This window comes from Rhinatrema bivittatum, chromosome 2 (genome assembly GCF_901001135.1).
Source record: "Rhinatrema bivittatum chromosome 2, aRhiBiv1.1, whole genome shotgun sequence".
NCBI classification, from domain to species: Eukaryota; Metazoa; Chordata; class Amphibia; order Gymnophiona; family Rhinatrematidae; genus Rhinatrema; species Rhinatrema bivittatum.
Genome location: NC_042616.1, coordinates 218,230,918 through 218,252,892, shown reverse-complemented (window position 1 = coordinate 218,252,892; position 21,975 = coordinate 218,230,918).

Sequence of the window (21,975 nt, the reverse complement as noted above, 5' to 3'; positions counted from 1 at the left end):
AATACTTGTACAGTTCTGGTCGCCGCATCTCAAAAAGATATAGATGTGATGGAGAAAGTACAGAGAAGGGCAACCAAAATGATAAAGGGGAAGGAACAGCTCCCCTATGAGGAAAGGCTGAAGAGGTTAGGGCTGTTCAGCTTGGAGAAGAGATGGCTAAGGAGGGATATGATAGAGGTTTTTAAGATCATGAGAGGTCTTGAATGAGTAGATGTGACTCGGTTATTTACACTTTCAGATAATAGAAGGACAAGGGTGCATACCATGAAGTTAGCAAGTAGGACATTTAAGACTAATCGGAGAAAATTCTTTTTCACTCAATGCACAATTAAGCTCTGGAATTTGTTGCCAGAGGATGTGGTTAGTGCAGTTAGTGTAGCTGGGTTCAAAAAAGGTTTGGATAAGTTCCTGGAGAAGTCCATTAACTGCTATTAATCAAGTTTACTTAGGGAATAGCCACTACTATTAATTGCATCAGTAGCATGGGATCTTCTTGGTGTTTGGGTATTTGCCAGGTTCTTGTGGCCTGGTTTGGCCTCTGTTGGAAACAGGATGCTGGGCTTGATGGACCCTTGGTCTGACCCAGCATGGCAATTTCTTATGTTCTTATGGGTTCTTATATATATGTATATTTTATGCATAAAAGAAAAGTAAGACTTACTTGCGTAAGTCAGCCAATTTTTAAACATGCGTGTATATTAACCAGTTCACCAATTAATTCACCAGTTTGCCCAGCCTTCTCCAAGTCATCAAGATCCATCTGGTTCTTCAGCCTAAACTCCTCCCAGTTCACCCAGATCTCTCTCCCAGTTAATACTACACAATAAACATGTTTAATTTCAGGTTTGCCAGTTAATTAGCAGGTGTAAAAATATGAGAGCAAATTGGCAAATATATATGTGTTTCTTTTAAAATAGCAACTTAAGCACGTAGGTGTTGGCCCACCCTGGAATGACGTCTCTTTTTTACGTGCATGTGAAAGTGAAAATCTGTGTTATTTTTTACTTTTATAAAATATGGAATATGTGAGTAGAGGCTATTTACATGCATATATGCTAATTTTTATGTGTATAAAATTGAGAAAGATTCACCCCATAGGCTTCTAGTAGTTCAAAATGTAGCAGCAAGATTAATTCTGGGAATTTCTACCTGCTGTCATACAGCTCCAATTTTGGCAAAGTTGCACTGGCTCCCAGTGGAGTGTTGGACATGTTCTAAAATTTTATCTTTGTTTTTTAAAACTCTGAGAGGAAATGGACCAGGTTACGTACATGATATATTGACTTGATATATGCCAAGGAGAAGCTTGTGTTCCAGCCTTGGTAAGTTATTAGAGATCCCGTCTTTTAAGATCATCAGGGATGTAAGGGTTATGGCCAGCATTGTCTCTGTGATGACCCTGGAATGGAATCAGCTGCCAGTAGAGATCAGGCAGGAGCAGAAGTATCTGGCATTTCAGAAGAAGGTGAAAAGCTGGCTGCTTCCTAACTAGCAGGTCGATCCAGTATCGTCCGCTCGAGGATTGCCTGTCTGTAACGTGCTCGTAGCGCACAATTCGGGCGCGCAAGGCAATTCGGCGATACAGTCTCCAGTTTCACGCGTCCGTATCGCTTCTGAAAACAGACGCATAACCCTTTCCGCACCCGGCATGTAAATGAACGAAAAAGCTGTATAATGAAGGAATTAGTTATTCCCCTGCGATACTGTAACGGGCGCTGATATTATCTCCTCCGTAACCCGCTGTTCTGCCGCGGCCTTAACCTGCTAGTTTACCGCCTCTCCCTAGTAGGAGTTAGTGTAGTGTAGTGTAGGGTAAAAACATTGCTTACCCACCCTGGTCCCGTCCGGTCTCCTGCAGCCCCGTCCGGACCGGACGGGGCTGCAGGAGACCGGACGGGACCAGGGCAAAAAAAAACAAACGAAAAAGTAGCAAGGCTCGGGCCTGCTATGGTAAGTGTAAAAAGTGTAAAAAACAAAAAACCTGTGTGTTATATAAAAAAAAAAAACAATTTTAAATACCTGTCGGAGGGCCGTGGGTCCAGGCGGCCGGTGGGCGGCGGGCAGCCATCAGCGGCATCCGGTAGTCCCTTCTCCCTTCTTCCCTCCCTCCCCTGCCTGGATGAGCGCCAAAATCGCACGGGCGGGTCGGCAGCGGGGGGGGCGGCAGCAGGATCCGGGAGCGGCGGGTAGGCAGCAGCGGGGTCCGGGGGGGTAGCGGCAGCGGGGTCCGGGGGGGGCAGCGAGATCCGGGGAGCCAGCAGCGGCAGCATGTTCGATCGAGCAGGCAGGTAGATGGCAAAGTAAAGATGGCCGCCTGCACGGGAAAATCGTGCAATTGGCCGCTGAAGACGTGACGTTACGACGTTTGGCGTCACGGGGTGTGACGTCACGTCTTCAGCGGCCAATTGCACGATTTTCCCGTGCAGGCGGCCATCTTTACTTTGCCACCTACCTGCCTGCTCGATCGAACATGCTGCCGCTGCTGGCTCCCCGGATCTCGCTGCCACCCCCCCGGACCCCGCTGCTGCCTACCCGCCGCTCCCGGATCCTGCTGCCGCCCCCCCGCTGCCGACCCGCCCGTGCGATTTTGGCGCTCATCCAGGCAGGGGAGGGAGGGAGGAAGGGAGAAGGGACTACCGGATGCCGCTGATGGCTGCCCGCCGCCCACCGGCCGCCTGGACCCACGGCCCTCCGACAGGTATTTAAAATTGTTTTTTTTTTTTATATAACACACAGGTTTTTTGTTTTTTACACTTTTTAAACTTTTTTACACTTCCTGGTGCCTGTCATTTCAAATGTCATTTGAAATGACAGGTACCAGCGCACCCAGGTTACTGTATAGGCGCTGTTACAGCGCCTATACAGTAAAATGGGTTGCGCGGGCATAACCCTTCCCTAACGCTTCACAGCCGCGGCATGCATTTGCATGCGATTAGAGGAGAGTATCGGGGAGTTAGTGAAGAGAACTGTGCGTGCGGGGAGGAAGGGTGCGCCTGACACTACCTCACTGTTTTTACCGCGGCCTTACTGGATCGAGCCGTAGGCGGGGTCAGCAGGGTAAGGCAGGATACTGATTCTGGGCTCTGACCATTATGATGACCTAGTGTTTCCTGTTATTTATTTTTTGTTTGGTTTATTTTATTGTTTATATTTATTGTTTTATTTTGTTGTATGGTGGGTTTTTTTATTTTATGTATACTCCTTTGGGCAATCCAAATGGTTTGGGGAGGTGGCTTATAAAAATGGTGAAATAAATATAAATTAAAAAAATTACAGACATTTCAATTACAATGAAAGAGTCCTTAGGGACTGAGCTTAGAAGCATAGTTGACAAGTCCCAAGAAAGGGAAAAGTGAAGAAAACAAAATAGGAAAACAGAAAAGAGAAAAAGAAAATACTATGGAGTAAAGATGATATGTAAGAAGACTCAGAAGTTAAAGAGGGGGTGGGTGGAAAAAAAGTAGACAAAGGTTAAAAGTGTTGCCCAAACATGGACATCTTTCAGTTAACTTCCATTGTCAAGGGGAATTGTTAACTAAATTAAAAAATAATTAGTGAAAACTGATGTGTAAAAGAAAAACAGAAAAAAAATGAAGGCAAAAGAAGAGGTCAGTATGATAAGATTTTTACAGAAGGAAAGGAACAGAGTTCTGAAAAAATATATTTCATATAGGAAATATGGCAAGTATAAACCAGTAAGGAAAGACTCTAAAAGATATGCTACAGACCAATGGAATATTCTGCATCTGCGAGAAAAAAAAAAAGAAAAGAAAACTGAGCCATCGTTGTCACATGGACTTCTGTTGAAGTGTATCTCATCTTTCCAATAAAAATAAATTACTTCAATAGGATAAAAATAAAATATCAATGAAAGTGATGTTTATTAGTAGGAATGATATGTGTTTGCAACAAATGTTTGTTAAATGGTATTGGAAAAACTAGTCATCAATATTCTCTCAAAGAAATTACATAATAGACTGAGTTAGCTGAAGAATGATGAAATGCTACCAAGGAATCCAGTCTTAAATTAGCATCATTTCAAATGTACTGTACAAGAATGAAAAATCATGTGAAAAAAATGCAACTAAACAGAAAAATGGATCCTTCCCAAAACCAAAAGTGCAAGAAAGGTGTGCTCAGGCACTTCTGAGAAGAGAAACGTGAAAAAAATGAAGATAAAAATGATTATGAAACTGGTACCTGGTGTCAAACCCTCAGTGTGAACACACATGGAAGATAACTTTCAAACAACTACATGTGGCCTCATATATGCAAGTACACGGGGCTGTGCACATGTATGTTTGTATTTTATAATCCTTATAATTCAAACTGTATGTATATGATGTATTCCTAAAATGTATTTTCAATATAACATCATATCAGTTAAATGCTGTTGCCATGTAGTCTTTTGAGAAACCTCATATAAGGTGGCGGGCTTTAACTGAGATGGCCCTGACAGCCACTATACTGATTGTGCGGTCATTTAATGTTTGAAAGACCGTCACTGAATTTTAATCATTGGTTTCTCCGAAGTTTGTTTTGCATTTTTTTCAATTTTTTCAAAAATGTTTTACGACAATGTTACGTCAGTTTTAAGGCAGTAAATTTTGACTTATCATAGCAGGGCTTGCAGCAGGGATATCATGCTGGCGTTGGCCCGACACGGCTCATGTTTCTGTGAACCTTCTTCAGGGGCTGCGATATGCCAATTCTATAATAAAACAGAGATTACTTCAAAAAACCATGGTATATACAAGTTCATGAGAAAGGCTGCTTGTTGCAAAATACATTCGATTCCCGAATCTGCCAAAAAGGCAATGGATTCTTCTGCCGCACCATCCATAGCGCTTTTACATATACTGGAGCAAGATAAGGGGTTGGGAGCAAAGGATTTCAAAAGTTGAAAAATAAGGGCCACCCTAATACACATAAGGGCGGATTTTAAGAGCCCTGCTCGCGTAAATCCGCCTGGATTTACGCGAGCAGGGCCCTGCGCGCCGGTGCGCCTATTTTACATAGGCCTACCGGCGTGCGCAGAGCCCCGGGACTCGCGTAAGTACTGGGGTTTTCCGAGGGGGGGGCGCGCCCGATCCGCGCGGCGTTTTCGGGGCGGGACGTAGCGTTTCGGGGGCGGGTCCGGGGGCGTGGTTACGGCCCGAGGCGGTCCGGGGGCGTGGCCGCGCCCTCCGGACCCACCCCCAGGTCACGTCCCGGCGCACTAGCGGCCCGCTGGCGCGCGGGGATTTACATCTCCCTCCGGGAGGCGTAAATCCCCCGACAAAGGTAAGGGGGGGGTTTAGACAGGGCCGGGGGGGTGGGTTAGGTAGGGGAAGGGAGGGGAAAATGAGGGGAGGGCAAAAGAAAGTTCCCTCCGAGGCCGCTCCGAAATCGGAGCGGCCTCGGAGGGAACGGAGGTAGGCTGTGCGGCTCGGTGCGCGCCGGCTATACGGAATCGGTAGCCTTGCGTGCGCCGATCCAGGATTTTAGCGGCTACGCGCGGCTACGCGCGTATCTACTAAAATCCAGCATACTTTTGTTTGCGCCTGATGCGCCAACAAAAGTACGCCAAATCGCGCTTTTTGAAAATCTACCCCATATATATTAAACCAATATATGCAAAGTATAATATACACATATACATTTGTTATACATTTAAAAAATGTATGCATATTACTATTACTCACATAAATCCTGTCCCTTTACAGGCAGGATTTTCAAAAGCATTTACACGCTTAGGGGTAGATTTTCAAACCGCGCAAATTGGCGTACTTTTGCTGGCGCATCAGGCGCAAGCAAAAGTACGCTGGATTTTAGGCGCCGATGCCCCTTTGCCCTTTGCCCTTACCATGTGACAGGGTATCCATGCCATTGGCCGGCCCCTGTCACATGGCAGGAGCACTGGATGGCCGGCGCCATCTTTAAAGATGGCGCCGGCCATCTTTACTCATCAGCCACATGGTAAGGGCAAAGGGGCATCGGCGCCATTTTATTTTAGCGCAGCTAAAATCCTGGATCGGCGCGCGCAAGGCTATCGATTCTGTATAGCCGGCGCGCGCCGAGCCGCGCAGCCTACCCCCGTTCCCTCCGAGGCCGCTCCGATTTCGGAGCGGCCTCGGAGGGAACTTTCTTTCCCCTCCCCTCACCTTCCCCTCCCTTCCCCTACCTAACCCACCCGCCCGGCCCTGTCTAAACCCCCCCCCCTTACCTTTGTCGGGGGATTTACGCCTCCCGGAGGGAGACGTAAATCCCCGCGCGCCAGCGGGCCGCTAGCGCGCCGGGACGCAACCTGGGGGCGGGTACGGAGGGGGCGGCCATGCCCCCGGACCGCCCCCAAAACGACACGCCCCCAAAACGCAGCGCTGACCGGGCCCGCCCCCGACACACCCCCGAAATGCCCCCTCGCCAAACCCCGGGACTTACGCGAGTCCTGGGGTCTGCGCACGCCGGTAGGCCTATTGAACATAGGCGCACCGGCGCGCAGGGCCCTGCTCGCCTAAATCCGCCCGGATTTAGGCGGATTTAGGCGAGCAGGACTCTGAAAATCCGCCCCATTAAACTGGGTTTTAGATTTGTAAATGCATTTTACCTGTGTAAGTATACTTTTGAAAATTGCTACAATATATGCCATTGAATTGTCCATAGGTTTTACCAGCATTAAATTAAATTAAATTAATATAATGCGGGTAAATGGCTTTTGAAAATTGCTATAATAGTATATTACATTTAGATGTGTAACGCCTTTGAAAATTCACCTGTATATTCACAGCTACATGCCATTTATTCACACGTGCAGTTATACAGGATTTGCTTCTAGTCCTTGTCTTCCAAATTGTACCATGTCTGGAAGGAGGATAGCACTGCTTAGTAGAGATGTGAATCGTGCGCCAGATAGTCTTAACAATCAGGTTCGGCTGGGGGGGGGGGGAAATCTGATCGTTAAGATATGTGAATTGGAATCCGATTCCGTTTCCGATTCCGTTTCCAATTCCAATTCACATCGCTAATTTTTTTTTTAGGGAGGCCCGCACCGCTAAAAAAAAAACCCCACCCGACCCTTTAAATCGATCCCCCTTAGCCTTCCCCACCCTCCCGACCCCCCCAAAACCTTTTAACATTACCTGGTGGTCCAGGGGGTCCTCGGGGGACGATTTCCCGTTCCCAGGCATCAGCTGCGCTAAAATAAAATGGCGCCGATGCCCCTTTGCCCTTACCATGTGACAGGGTATCCATGCCATTGGCCGGCCCCTGTCACATGACACCGGCCATCTTTACTCATCAGCCACATGGCTGATGAGTAAAGATGGCCATGGACCTCGTGACCTCCTGGGGTTCCTGCTAAGGACGTTATCAGAGTAATTTCATGGTCATAATGCTTTTTTATCCACAGAGACTCTTCCTGCTCACTAGTCAATGTCTCCAAAAAGACCCTCTGCACACCAGTCTGGACACGAATCTCCATTTACACATTAATTTTCAATACCCTTGTGGCAGATTTTAAAAGAGTTACGCGTGTAATATATGCGCGGAACCCTTTTAAAACCCTCCTGTGCGCCGAGCCTATTTTGCATAGGCTTGGTGATGCGCGCAAGCCCCGGGATGCGCGTATTTCCCGGGGCTTGAAAAAATGGCGGGGAGTGGGCGGGCTGGGTCTGACCGAGGCCTCTGTCACAGCGGTTATGCCGGGTCTTGCGCGCTGGCACTCAGCTGGCGTGCGCAACCTACGCCTGCCCAGAGGCGGGCGTAAATAAACAAAGGTAGGGCAGATTTAGGTAGGGCTGGGGGGCGGGTTAGATAGGGGAAGGGAGGGGAAGGTAGGGTGGGTGGAAGGAACAGGGAAAGCCACTGGGGATCCCCTAGGGCTTGGCACGGCTGCACGCGCATGTTATATAAAATCGGGCATAAATTTGTGAGCGCCGGGTTGCGCACACAAATCTACGCCCTGCGCACAAGTCTTAAAATCCGGCCCATATAATTCACATGACATCATCTGCATCATATAGTAGTTCATTTGTTTCAATGTTAAATATGTTTTTATGTTTTATTTAATTGTTCATTATTTGTTTGTTATGTTTGCAGCCCCTGATGCAGATCTGCAATTGGGCGAAACGGCCTGAGTTGGGCGTTTTTTAACTTGTGATGAGAATTTTACCCTGTTTTCTGAATAAAGGAATCCTTAAACCTAAGGTGATTGGTCAGTCCCTTTCTTGTTTGCCTTGTGGATTGGGAGGAAACTAAGACCAGATGATGTAGATTGATGTAGGTCAACATTAATGGGATAGCAGTATATGTTTTGGAAACTGCAAAATCTCGGATTTAATTTTGATCCCAGTTGAACATATAAGAGTCTTTTGAAATCTATTTTGTCTTCAGGTTATTTTAAATTAAAACAACTTAGGCATTTAAAATTGCTGATTGATCATTCGGATTTTCTTACTATTATTCAAAAATTTGTTTTAAAAACTGTAGATTCCTGTAATTCCTTTTATGCTGGCTTGCCTAAATCTATTTTTCGTTCATTAGAGATGCTACCTCACCTCGCTGCAGACACTCTTTGGGTAGCTTCACTAGCCTGGCAGCTGCCCTTTGCACCAAACAGTCAAAGCACCTCTTGGGACAAATGAGGTAATCTCCACTGCAGACAAGGACTTTAGGGGTAACTCCCCTTTCACAAGAATCATCTCTGGGTTCTCTCCCACTCAGGATTTTCCTAGATACTTAAATTACTCCCTTTCCTAGAAGGTCTGAAGGCTCTGACTTTAATCTTCAGCCACCTTTCTTGGAGGAGAGCCAGAAAAGAAAGAACACAGAACCTTTTGGGCTTCTATGCTGAATAGAAACCTTTTCCTCTCTCTAAGACCACCCTCAGTGGAAGTGTCTTACAATGAACACTCTGCTTTTCTCTGACCTCATCTACAAGTGTCTTTGGAGACACTCAGATAATTAGCAAGGGACACAGGACTTGTAGGACACCCCCCCCCCCCCTTACACTAGTATTATTTTAAAAAATGTCACTCTCTTTCTTATATATGTCATAAATAGCCAGAAGAAGCAAGGGAAAGTCATCTGGGTCATATTGCTAGTACACCAGTAGTTACTGTTACATCATGGACTACAGAGCCCAAGCTGTGGAGAAAGCCATCTAAAGGGGTTCTGTTGCTGTCACATAATAAGCAATGTATGTATAACTAGAGAACCCATGCTGGAAAGTTCTGCTGCCCTGCTTCTCTTTGCCTTCCAGAGAGGCATTTTTCAAAACAGCCTGCCCGGGTTCAAACTCTGTGGGTAGTTTGCACCTGCGAACTTTGTACCAATTTTCAAAGGGAAAGGCCACATGTTCTTTCCCTTTCAAAATTGTCCACAGGGATCACTGACCTGCAAACTTTGCACTTACTTTTTTTTATAAAGGGCTAAATTTGGTGGAGAAATAGCCATATGCACATTTGAAAATGCAGTGCATCCATATTGTTTTCTAATCCTGCCCAAAACTCGCTTCTGAAAATGCCTCCACTTAACCCGGCTAAAAGTACATGCACTATAGAGCCCCGCGCATGCTTAGAGCCGAGGTAAGAATGGGCAATTTCCAGGCAGTTCTTTTCACTGAGTAAATCGGTATTTACCCGGGTACATGGCTTTTGACAACTGTACTCCAGGTGAACAATAGTTTTAGAAAGTAAAAATCCATCAGGTTGAATGAATTGTAGAAGCTTGGCAAGCAAAGGGAGTGTATGCAAATGTAATTTCAAGTGGCAGAAAAGTTCTGTTTCAGAACATGAAGTGCTGTTATACTGGAATGTACTCAAAATACTAATAACATATTTATCTACATATAACATGCTTTTTTAAAGGCATGGCGATGCCAAGTAATCACATTGAAAGAATATTATATAAAAACAATAATCCAAAATACTTCCCATGATAAGTTAAAGGATGTCATTTATGATACCAAATATAGGGCCTCATTTTCCAAGGAGTTACTGCTTGTGATAATTCTGCAAACCGTGCTAACAGCAGTTAATGTGATTGTAAGGAGGATTTATTGTGTGCTGTGAAACAGCTGTGCTGTTAATAACTACACCTCTTTCATTTGTGTTGCATGCTGGTAGAGAGAGAGAGAGAGAGAGAGAGAGAGAGAGAGAGAGAGAGAGAGAGACTTACTGTAGTGGCTCCTCCCTAGACAGGTATTTGTATCCCTATGGGAGGCCCACCTAGTAACTTGAGGTGGGGATTAAGTATTAGTGTAGGGGGTTAGGGGCCACTTTCACATTCAATGTGAGACGTATGAACAGAACAGTGGTCTCTTGTGAAGATTTGATGACCTATGGAGTGAGGAAACTCACTCAAAGATGAGATTTGTACAATGTTCTCTCCACCTAGCTTGTTTCCATCAAGCTAGGTTGCGATACCAAAATTGGGGCGGAGTCGGCCCCGGAAGAGGAGGAGTCGGGGCATCACCGGGGCCGACTCCGTGATGACAGCGCACACAGCGAAAAGGTAAGTGCCTTTTCACTGCCTATTTCGCTCCCAATAGCTACACCTCCTATTGTGGCGCTATTGGGTGCGAAAACCGGCAGCGATCGCACCGCGACGTTGCGATCGCTGCCGGCTAGCGCAGGCCCACCCCCCGTTTCGGCCCCCCGCCCCTCATCTTCCAAAGTATCGCAGGCCTGCGATACTTTAGAAAATGAGGCCCATAGGGGGTCATTTTCAAAAGCGATCGCACTCAAAAAAGCTCTCTCTTCAGAGCAGGTTCCATTTACCATTACACACTATCTCCTATCAGTCAACCAGTTTGCAATCCACTCCACCACCTTGGCGCTCACTCCGAAGCTTCTCATTTTGTTCACAAGCCTCCTATGTGGCATGGTATCAAAAGCTTTGCGGAAATCCAAATACATGACATTGAGCACTCAACATTTGGAGACATTTCTTCAAAACTGGATAACTGGTCTGCAAGCTTGATTTTGAAGTTCAGTTAAATAGGTTGGATGATAATTTTCTTTGCTTTTCTTTTTTCTTCTTTACAACTCCCTCTAATGTAGTCTATACACTTGAGGTTATACTGTATGTAATGTTTACATTGTATTATTCTTTTTTTTTCTTCTGTTTGATTTCTTAATATTATTACTTTGGTTCTAATTCAAGTTTTCCTTAATCATGTAACTTTTAGAAAAGTTAATTTAAAAAAATAATTTTAAATATGGGTAATGGACAGTAAGAAGATACTAGAAAGGGAACAAAGGGGCCTATTAACTAAAGGTTTTCTCCCATTTGTGTCTATGAGAAAAATGCTTAGTAAATGACCCCCAAGGTTGCCACCGTAGCACAAGTATATAAGTTGCAGGAAAAAATGACTTCCAAGCTGTTTCTCTGGACTAGTTTGTTAGTTACTAATGGCAGCAGTATCTAAAGGACAAGTTTCAAAGCCCTCCCATCCTGGCGACTCAGTCTCCTCAAGAGCCATGCCTCACCCCACCCCTCCACCCATGATCAATTGCTAGTGGGAAGTTTTATTTGCAGATCCAACTGCAGGACTCAGAGGAGATTATAATCATAAGATTTGGAGGAACTTTTCCTGCAGACAGGGTTGCCAGAGTAGGATGGTGAGATCTCCGGAAAGGAGAGAGATTTATCTACAGATCAGGGAGAGAGCGGCTTTGCCAGTTCAGAATGAGTTTTTTAACTTGCAGATTGGGCCATTGACGTGGGAAAAGAGGGGATGGGGGGTAGAATTGCCAACTTTGGGGCAGATTTTTAAACGCGCGCACGCGGGGTATATTGGTGCGTGCGCATGTTATAAAATCTGGGGTCGGCACGCGCAAGGGGTGCACACTTGTGCACCTTGCTCACTCTGAGCCCTAGGGGAGCCCCGATGGCTTTCCCCATTCCCTCCAAGGCCGCTAAAGGTCCAGATTTAGGGATACAGAACTGCCTAGGGGACCACATTTTGAAAGCACCAAATATCCAGGCCAATGAGCATCCTGCTTCTGCTTGCTTTAGGGTTATGTGCTGGCACAGCTTCAAAGGGATGTGATACTCTGCTTAAGGGCACCAAAATCTTAAATCTGGCTCCGAAATCGGAGCGGCCTCGGAGGGAACTTTTCTTCCGCTCCCCCCCACATTCTCCTCCCTTCCCCTATCTAACCCACCCCCCAGCCCTACCTAAATCCCCCCCACCTTATTTCAAGGAGTTATGCCTGCCTCTGGCAGGCGTATCTTGCGCGCGCCGGCCAGCTGCCGGTGTGCCATTCCCCGGCACAGCCGCTGTGCCGGAGGCCTCGGTCCCGCCCCCGGACCGGCACCACACCCACGACCCCGCCCCCTTCCCGCCCCTTTTTCAAAGCCCCGGGACATACGTGCGTCCCAGGGCTTGCGCACGCCGCTGAGCCTATGCAAAATAGGCTCGGCGCGCACAGGAGGGTTTTTATATCTACCCCTTTGGGAATATTTTGCATGCTGGTCTTGCTGTCAAGGTGAGAGAGTGAGACTTTTTTTTCCTAAGGACCTCCTGTCTAACTTAAGTAGTTAGTTGGGTAAATCTTCTTTTAGTCCCCTTATGATAACTATTAACTGGCTTAAGCCAGATTTAAGATTTTGGTGCCCTTAAGCAGAGTATCATGCCAGGATCTCTTTGAAGCTGTGCCAGCACATAGCCCTAAAACAAGCAGAAGCAGGATGCTCATTGGCCTGGATATTTGGTGCTTTCAAAATGTGGTCCCCTAGGCAGTTGTGTATCCCTAAAACTGGACCTTTAGCTGGCTATATTAAGAGAAACTTTCAGCCACATCGCAGCTGATTAGGTTAAGGTTAAAATTTCCAAAATTTAGCCAGTTTAATTACAGCTATTTTGCCATTGGATGGTTTGCTAAAATTTTACCCTTTACAGATGAATTTTCAAAGGAGTTACACATGTAAATTGAATATACTATCGTAGCAATTTTCAAAAGCAATATTCCCTCTTTAAGTACACTTAATGCAAGTAAAACATATTAACAATTCAATGCCATATATTGTAGCAATTTTCAAAAGCTCACTTACATGGGTAAAGTGCATTTACATGTGTAATACCTAGTTTTAAGAATGTAAATTCTTCTGAAATCAGGCTCTAGGGAATAACAAAGGGAAATTTCCCAAGAGCTTTATCGCTAACTACTAACTACAATAACTATCGATAGCAACATCTCAAGGACAATCTTTAAAGTCATTTGCTCAGGTAAATTGACTCTTTGAAAATAGCCTTCAATAAATATAACATATATGTGGGGTTCCAAGTGCCTGTGCTTTTACCTAACTGAGGGAGGTGTTACCGAGGGTGTGTTTAGGGCAGAGTTGGATTTTCAATTCAATATGTTCTGTTTTTCAGCAGATGCAAAGTCCATCTGTCTTATGTACATGTCGATAATTTTCAATGGGAAAGTATGCATGTATTTTTCCTTTGAAAATGAGCTTCAATATCCATGGGTACTTTCCACCTAGGTGGGCTGTTTGAAAATTGTACCCTAGTGTCTTCCACAATATATACCAATATATACCATCACAACCCCATGAACTTGTAGATAGTACTGTTGTTCGAATAAAAAGAAATTGTGGAATAGTATTATTTCCGTAATGGTAATGAGAAACTCTGAGGGGATGCATTGAGGTCTTTCGTTGCACTGAAAAATCTCTTCAACTAGGAGGAGTGCATCTTTTTGGGCCTTTTTGACTTTGACAACAGCAGTTCCGCCACAGAAACATGGTTAGAAACAACAAAAAAAATAGCTGACGAAATAAACCCCATCAAAACGATAAAGAAAAAGAAGCAAGACAAAACAACCCCTGGCATAATACAAAAGTAAAAGATGCAAAAAGGACTCTCAGATCATTGGAAAGAAAATGGAGAAAACACAAAACATCCGAGAACCTAACTAAATACAGAAAGCATCTAGCTTTTTACAAACAAACTGCTAATACTCAATGTCAAGAGAGAATATTTCAGCAATAAAATAGAAAAATTTGCACATAATCCAAGAACACTATTCTCTATAGTTTCAAACCTAACCAGCGACAAACAGGAATCACCACAAAACCTACCAGAAACAAAATGTAATGAAATCGCCAAATTTTTCAGTGACAAAATTACTAAATTAAGAAACAAACTTCCAAACAATGCCAACCAAGAAATTAAAATGCAAAAAAGGGATGTCAACCCATGGACATCTTTCAATGAGATATCTGAAATGGAAGTGGAACATATGCTAAAAAATGTAAACCCCACCCCACACAAAATTGACACAATACTTACAATTGAACTGAAGAAATCAGCTAACATAGTCGCCCATACGCTGTCTAAAATCATAAACCTATCCCTAGAAGAAGTAACAATGCCAGATATACTGAAAGGAGCAATAATAAAACCAATAATTAAGAAAAAAACCAGTGATCCCCTTATCCTAAACAACTACAGACTGGTATCAAATCTTCCTTTAATAGCTAAGCTAATTGAAAAAACAGTGCAGAAACAACTAGCTGAACATCTGGATAACAATAACATACTGTACCCATCTCAAACCAAGAGCTTCAGAGATTGGGGACACTTGGGGATCACTCAACTCTGGCATGTAGTGGATGAAGCATGTCGCCTCCTTCCCTTACACACATTACAAGAGCAATATGGGTTAACGGGGCTGCAAGTTTTCCCCTATCTGCAATTGAAACATTATGTTCGCTCCTTGATGCCTTCATCACTACAGTCAGGTACTTTTCAGGGCTTAGAGGCCTTCTTCATGTTGGCTAAGGATTGTCCTCCTTCTCTGTCTTTTTACTATAAAAAGCTCCACCAAGATGCGTCACTCGACCCTTTTACATTACTACGGGACAGGTGGAACTCTGATGGGATATTCACAGTTACGAAAGCTATGATCAAGTCCTGTTTTAATTCTATTTCAAGTGTTTCATTTAACATGTACTTTCATGAAATGCAGTATAAGTTTATTTGGCGGGCCTACATATCTACCAAATTGGCTTTCCATGCCAATCTGGTTCCCTCGCAGTTATGTGGGAAGTGTGTGACACAAGTGGGTTCATTGTCACATTTATTTTGGGGATGCCCGGGCCTTATGACATATTGGGGGAGAATTTTGCATTATTAAATGTCTTATTACATGTAAACCTAAGTTTATCCCTGCAACTTTTGCTGTTTGAGTATTTGCCCCCTCAGCAGGTGTGTGGGGCGGGCAATCATCTACTTTTTAAGAAGGCCTGCTTTGTTGGAAAGAAACTGATTCTTCTCCATTGGAAGGAGTCTGTACAGCCTTCATACTGGGAGTGGCGTAACCACTTCCATCGGATGATGCAGATGGACAGTCTATCATCCCAAGCCTCACCAGGACATCGATGGCGGTTCCCCCAAATTTGGGATCCGTATCTGAATTCTTTGATACCTCGTTCCAGGAACATGATTTTGTCTGATTGATGTTTTGTGTTCTGTAGTTGCGGTTTATAGGGTAGATGGTCAAGTTTCCAGTATATACTATCTTCAGATGTTTGCATGGATGACAAAGACTGGGGAGGGGGGGGAGGGGGACAACCCGGGAGGGGAGGACCTAAGGTCACTTGTTCTTAAGTATACTGTGCACAGGAGGCCCATTGGGTCTCTTCATTTGTAACAATATGTGTACTTGTTCATGCACTTCTATATATTTGCGGGATTTGATTAGTTTGTCTAGTTAAAACTTCAATAAAAATGTGTTTACAAAAAAAAAAAATTTAAGAAAGAAAGATACCCCTAATGCCACTACCACTGCCTCATCTGGAGAAATAGCTTCCTCCGTTATTAAGTTGAACGGCAAATATCTGGAAAAACTTGAATTCTTTGACCACAAAAAGAAATATCTGAACACCTTTTATATAGAAATTCTCAGTAGACTGTATAATCCTCTTCCTTTATGGCTTTTTTTTCTGAGACTTGATGGCATAATTATTGTTAAAATACTAATGCTTAAAGCGTAGCACAGTCACTAATGCTGCCTAAGCAGAGAATTCCATGTCATTAGCACTGATGTGAGCTATGAAAGAGGCAAGAAAGAACATTTGTGTTTAGGACCCTCAACCTACTCACACATCTTACATATTCATTCAAAACAATTAACTATAATCATATATTATAGTATTATGCTAGGGATGTATGAAATCAACTGAGAATATTTCATTTTAAACTTTGCTGAATTTCACATTTGTTTTGCATTTTCTGCAATGATTTCTTGTATTACTTTTATTCCCGCTTGGATAAAATGCCATCATACATGATTTTTGCACCATTAGGTATGGAGTAAGTATCATTTATGATTATATGCTGCATTGTAAAGCAATGAAACAAGTGGGAAGATAATTTCCCTTGCATACATTCTTTGCAAGGATCTGACCTTTGATTTGTAACAATTCAAGACTTTGTTTTCAGATGGTTTTCTTCCACTTTGCATCCATAGAAAAAGTAGATTTTGGATAATCTGCTGTAGATAATTAGGATTTTTTAAAAGTCTTGTCAAGTCTGACAACTTTCAAAAATATTCTGAAATTGCAGAACTGTCTGACAAACCTGTTTTAAAGAAGTTTGCATATTTTTGCATCTGATACTGGCAGGGATTTCTGATAAGGATCTGCACAACAATATCTAATTTACTTGGACTCATAAAGACAGTAACTTGTAAAACAGGTGTATGGGCACACGTGCACACGTATGCTGGCTTGTGCCATGAACATGGCCATTTTATAACACACGCACATATATGAACACACGGTATATAATAGGCTGAATGTGTGCATATGTGCACGCAATTTTAAATAGGTGTGTGCCTATGCACACAAATGCCGCTTCTGCCGTATAAGTGGGGGGATTTTAGTAGATACACGTGCCGATGCAATTACCAGTTTTCTCACAGGGTCATTTATCAAATCGCGTTATGGCGTTTTCGCATGCAAAAAAACGCGTTAACGCATGCAATAAGCACCATAGCTCGTGGTGTGATGCAAATCTTTAAAAGGGGAGGGACTGAGGAGGAGTCCAGGGTGGGATTTCTGAAAAAGTGGGCTGGCTTCGCACTTTGTGAAGCCATAATGCACAATATCGCACAGTTTTAATGCCACAAATAACTACACTTTTTTCAATTATGTTAAGCTGTGTGAAATTGTGCATTATGCCCATAATGCAATTTGCAAATTCCATTTTGGCATTTTTTTAGGCTGGGGAAGGGACAGAAATGTGGGAGGAGAGAGAGAAAGAGAGAAAGAGAGTGCATACACCTCAGAGCTGGCATTATAGTAAGCAGCTATTTATGCTACTATAGGAGGCCCACCTAATAACTCGAGGTGAGGTTTAGGTATTAGTGTAGGGGTTAGGGGCCACTTTTACATGCAGCATGAGATATACGAACAGAACAGTACACTCTTGTGAAGATTTGATGTCCTTCGGAGTGATGCAGAACATTTGTCATTCACAGGAGAGCACACAGGGGTTTTGATGTATTTTTATATTCCTTCACCTTGGCTGTAGCGACTAGCAGTCTGCAAGGTTGAAAACCCCTTTTTGACAGGTCCAAAACATATCACTCAGATCCAGGTGCAGTTTGATCCACATTGTAAGGCTCCAACACATGAAAAGCTCATAGGGGTAGCAACCTGGTTTATAGTAAGTTGTTACAAATGGCTCAGGAGATAATGCTTATACAGACAAACAGATAAATGGGCGGATTTTAAAAGCCCTGCTCGCGCGCCGGCGCGCCTATTTTGCATAGGCCACCAGCGCGCGCAGAGCCCCGGGACGTGTGTAAGTCCCAGGGTTTTTTGAAGGGGGCGTGTCGGTGGCAGGGCCGAATGACACGGTGTTTTTCGAGGGTGGGACGCGACGTTTTGGGGGCGGGGCCTGGGCGTGGCGCCGGCCCGGGGGCGTGGTCCAGGCCTCCGGACCACGCCCCCGGTCGGATGATGGTGCCAGCAGTCCGCTGGCGCGCATAGATTTACGTCTGCTTCTAGCAGGCGTAAATCGATGGACAAAGGTAAGGGGGGGGGGTTTTTAGATAGGGCCGGGAGGGTGGGTTAGGTAGGGGAAGGGAGGGGAAGGTGAGGGGAGGGCGAAAAAACGTTCCCTTCGAGGCCGCTCCGATTTCGGAGCGGCCTCGGAGGGAACGGAGGCAGGCTGCACGGCTCGGCGCGCGCAGGCTGCCCAAAATCGGCAGCCTTGCGCGCGCCGATCCAGGATTTTATAAGATATGCGCGGCTATGCGCGTATCTTATAAAATCCAGCGTACTTTTGTTTGCGCCTGCTGCACGAACAAAAGTACGCGATCGCGCTTTTTTAAAAAATCTACCCCAACGTGAATACATAAATAATTTTTTAAAAGAAAAAATGTATATAAAAAGTACCAGGACTTTACTTCATTAAAAAATGATTTATTGTAGTGAGTGACTAATAGTCAAGTAGAGACTTTGGATCAGCTCTTGCTGCCTCAGAATCATAAAAGGGTTGTGATTAATCTGGCCCAAAGTCTCTTGTTTCAGGGGCATCTAAGGGGTGGAGAAAACTTTGGATAGAATGGTAAGAACTTTTCGGCCAAGCACATATGAATAGGTCAAATGATTTTGTGCTTTTCGCCTAGACTTTCAGTTGATTGCACTGTAACTATCCATCAGGGTGCCCTATGAAACCTGCTTATATTAGATGTTCCCTTTGAAAGAACAGGTATAGACTTGGTATATGTGATAGTATGTATATATATCAAATTCATGGCCACAGGGGGCAGAATATATGAGGAAACTCCAGCAGGGCTCCCAGAGTGAGCAAAGAAGTATGCTGGACTACAAGTTTGGAGTTTGGCATTCAGTCTGCCAACAGCAGGCAAACCAAACCATTGAAGCAAAGCTATCGGCGTCTTCTGCAGGAATTGTCTTCCAGGGCTCTGCATTAATCTACAGGTGTCATCTGAAGTGTTCCCAGATAAGTGTTTTAGCCACTTTATAATAGCATTTAAAAAAAAGACTTTAAAATTATTCCAATGTATTGACAAGAATGATATAATTTGAATTGTTAGTCAACTATGAGCGTTTTGCCATCCTCAAATGACCGATGATTGGACCGCATGTGCCATTTTGGATATTAGTCATTTAAACAATGAATGCAGCCCTTTTGGCGTTTTTAGAATGGTCATTTAAAATCAAGTCAAAATTTTTTTCTTAACATTTTGGTTTACAAATCCGTTTTGGTGTTGACAGTATTCAAAGCATTTTTGTCTTACATTTCATTACATTACATTTTGCTTCTGGGTTCGTTTTTTTTTATAACATGGACTACAAGTCCCAGCCAGCATGTCAGAAAAAAATGGTTACGTCTAGGAGCTCTGAGGGCAGAATCTCACAAGCAAAGAGTAAGTGAAAACTCCCAACACACCTATTGAAAAGTTCACAGATGTGTTGCCTCAGAAGGAGAGAATGGCCATGGAGTGGAAACTGAAGGAGGAGCAGCTACAGAGGAGACCTGGCTGAGCAACTGGCAGAAAGCAGCGGTGCGTGATGAAAGCCAGGACTTTGGAGCCTTAGGTGAGTGAACTAACTATGGGCTGGATTTACTAATGCCGCAAGGCATAGTGAATCTCGCGGTAAATGGGGGGTGAAGCGGGGGGGGGCGGTCCTGCGCTAGCTGGCAGCGCTGCCGGCATCGCACCAAATAACTACACCATAAAAGGTGTAGTTATTCGGCGCGAAACTGACAGCGATAAAGGTGCTTACCTTTCGCTGCCGGCGTAGTCTTCGCGGCATCAGCCCCGGTGCCACCCCGACTCCTCCCCGACTTTTCGCGTGCGATCCGCTTAGTAAATGACCCCCCTATATATTGTTTTTGTGAAGCAGCTGCAGGAATTCGTAACTGAGAGAAACTATGTTTACAAGTTTGCCAAAGTATTTTCCATTTGCTGACGTTTTTGACTCAAATGCTTAGCAAGGCCTAAGGTATGACTTTGAAACCTGAAAGACAGTATTTAAAAGTTAATTAAAATATTTATTTTTATTTGCCAGAGTTTTGTTTATCTTTTTGACCTAGAAGCCTAGCAGGGTAGTGGGCATGGCTTTGCAGCTTGAGAGGCTATATTTAAAGTTTTGCTAAAGGATTTCTTTCTTTTTTACTACAGGTTTTGTGTTCTCCCTGTGCCAAAGGGCCTAGCAGGGCAACAGGCACAGCTCTGAGGTCTGAGAGACTCTATGCATAGGTTTGTTGGAATATTTTCTTTTTCCTTGGAGCCAGACACTCAGGGGGAGGCAGCAGGCACTGCCTTCGGCTCTTAAGGGGCTATATTTCCAGCGGTCCTGATTTCTCAGTTGGTTCCTGCAAAGAGAAACTGGCATAAGGAACTAGGCTGTGGAACAAAAAGGGAACCTATGTGTGGAAATGGAGCCTGTTTTTCTGGCGGGAGCTTGGCCACAAAGACAAAGGTTTTTCATAGTAAGGCCTTTTGGGAAAGTAAGCTAGGGAATACCATTATATATTCATAATTTAACAGTACGCCACTCATTGTCTAGATTCTTTAAACACAAAAATAACACCACTACTTATCCGCAAAACATTATAATGAGAACACTACATATTACTTCAATACAGCAAAAAATTTTGAAAGAGGTGGTTTCATATATATAGTTGTTATTAATGGTAACAACAGGTTACCTTAAACCAACATAGGAATAATCATTAACCAACCTCCTATTGATTTAAAATTCAGTGTAGTATCTCAAACGTGATGGTCCATCAAAAGTAACACATCAAAGCTGTGGTCTCAAATAAAGTGTAATATAAACTTTTCATTATAAATATGTAAATATGAACTTAGCCTTGTATGTTAGAATAATCTTGTGTAGAAACAGGTCTACTTAGCCGATTAATTTTACTCCCAACGTAGCCAAGTTTCGGAATGACATTCCTTCAGGGGACCCGACAAGGCCAAAAGGATAACAAACTTTCATCAGGCTTCTTCACAATTCAATCATGCAAACACTGCCAAATAGCCAACGTTCTTGAATGAAGATTCTTCTCAATTCAATTATACGTCTGGCATGATAGCCTACGGCTATCGTCTAGAAGCAATTCCCCTGTGATCAATAACATCTAAAGTTATAGTGAGGGAGCTGAAGCAAGACTTTACCAGTATGGGCATTCCTAAAGAAATCCCTATGGTCCAAGGAATTGATTTCTTTCTAGAATGATGAAGGAAGTATATATGTTGCTAACCCACAGATAGATAGAATAGAGAAAAGATTTAATTTTGTACCTTAAGAGCATGTTGAAGAAGGTGGTAGCTCAATGTAGGAATAACTTAGGACTCTTCTCCCTTATTTATTATTTGCAATCCAAGGGGTACGCCAGGCTTCAGTTTTTCATTTGAACTTGCAACCCTCACTGGGCACATTGCATATTGCTAAAGAGATCTGTGATGAATAACCAGTGACGGATTCCCGATGAAGACCAACCCGGGGATTCGCTGCCCATGCCGGCCCAGGAGATACCACGTGGTCTGCTGAGTGCGGCTCTGTCACGGTTACGCTCCGCAGACCACGTGACTAGCGCGACCGGCCCAATCCCCCGATAGGCCAATCCGCCCCTGTGAATAACCATTTTAGGGACAGAATGTCATGCAACATGTTCTTCAAATGTGAAAGTGGATTGCATAAGTAGCCCCTATTGTAAGGACTAGAGATGTGAATCGTGTGCCCGATCGTCTTAACGATCAGGTTCGGATGGTGGGAGGGAAAAATCGGATCATTAGAGATTGTGAATTGGAATCGTTCTGATTCCAATTCACATTGTTAAATTTTTAGTGAGGCCTGAGCAGATAAACAAAACCCCACCGACTCCCCCCCCCAAAAAAATGTTAAATTACCTGGTGGTCCAGTGGGGGGGGGGTCCCTGGTGCGATCTCCCGCTCTCGGGCCATCGGCGCCATTTTGGCTACCACTGATAAA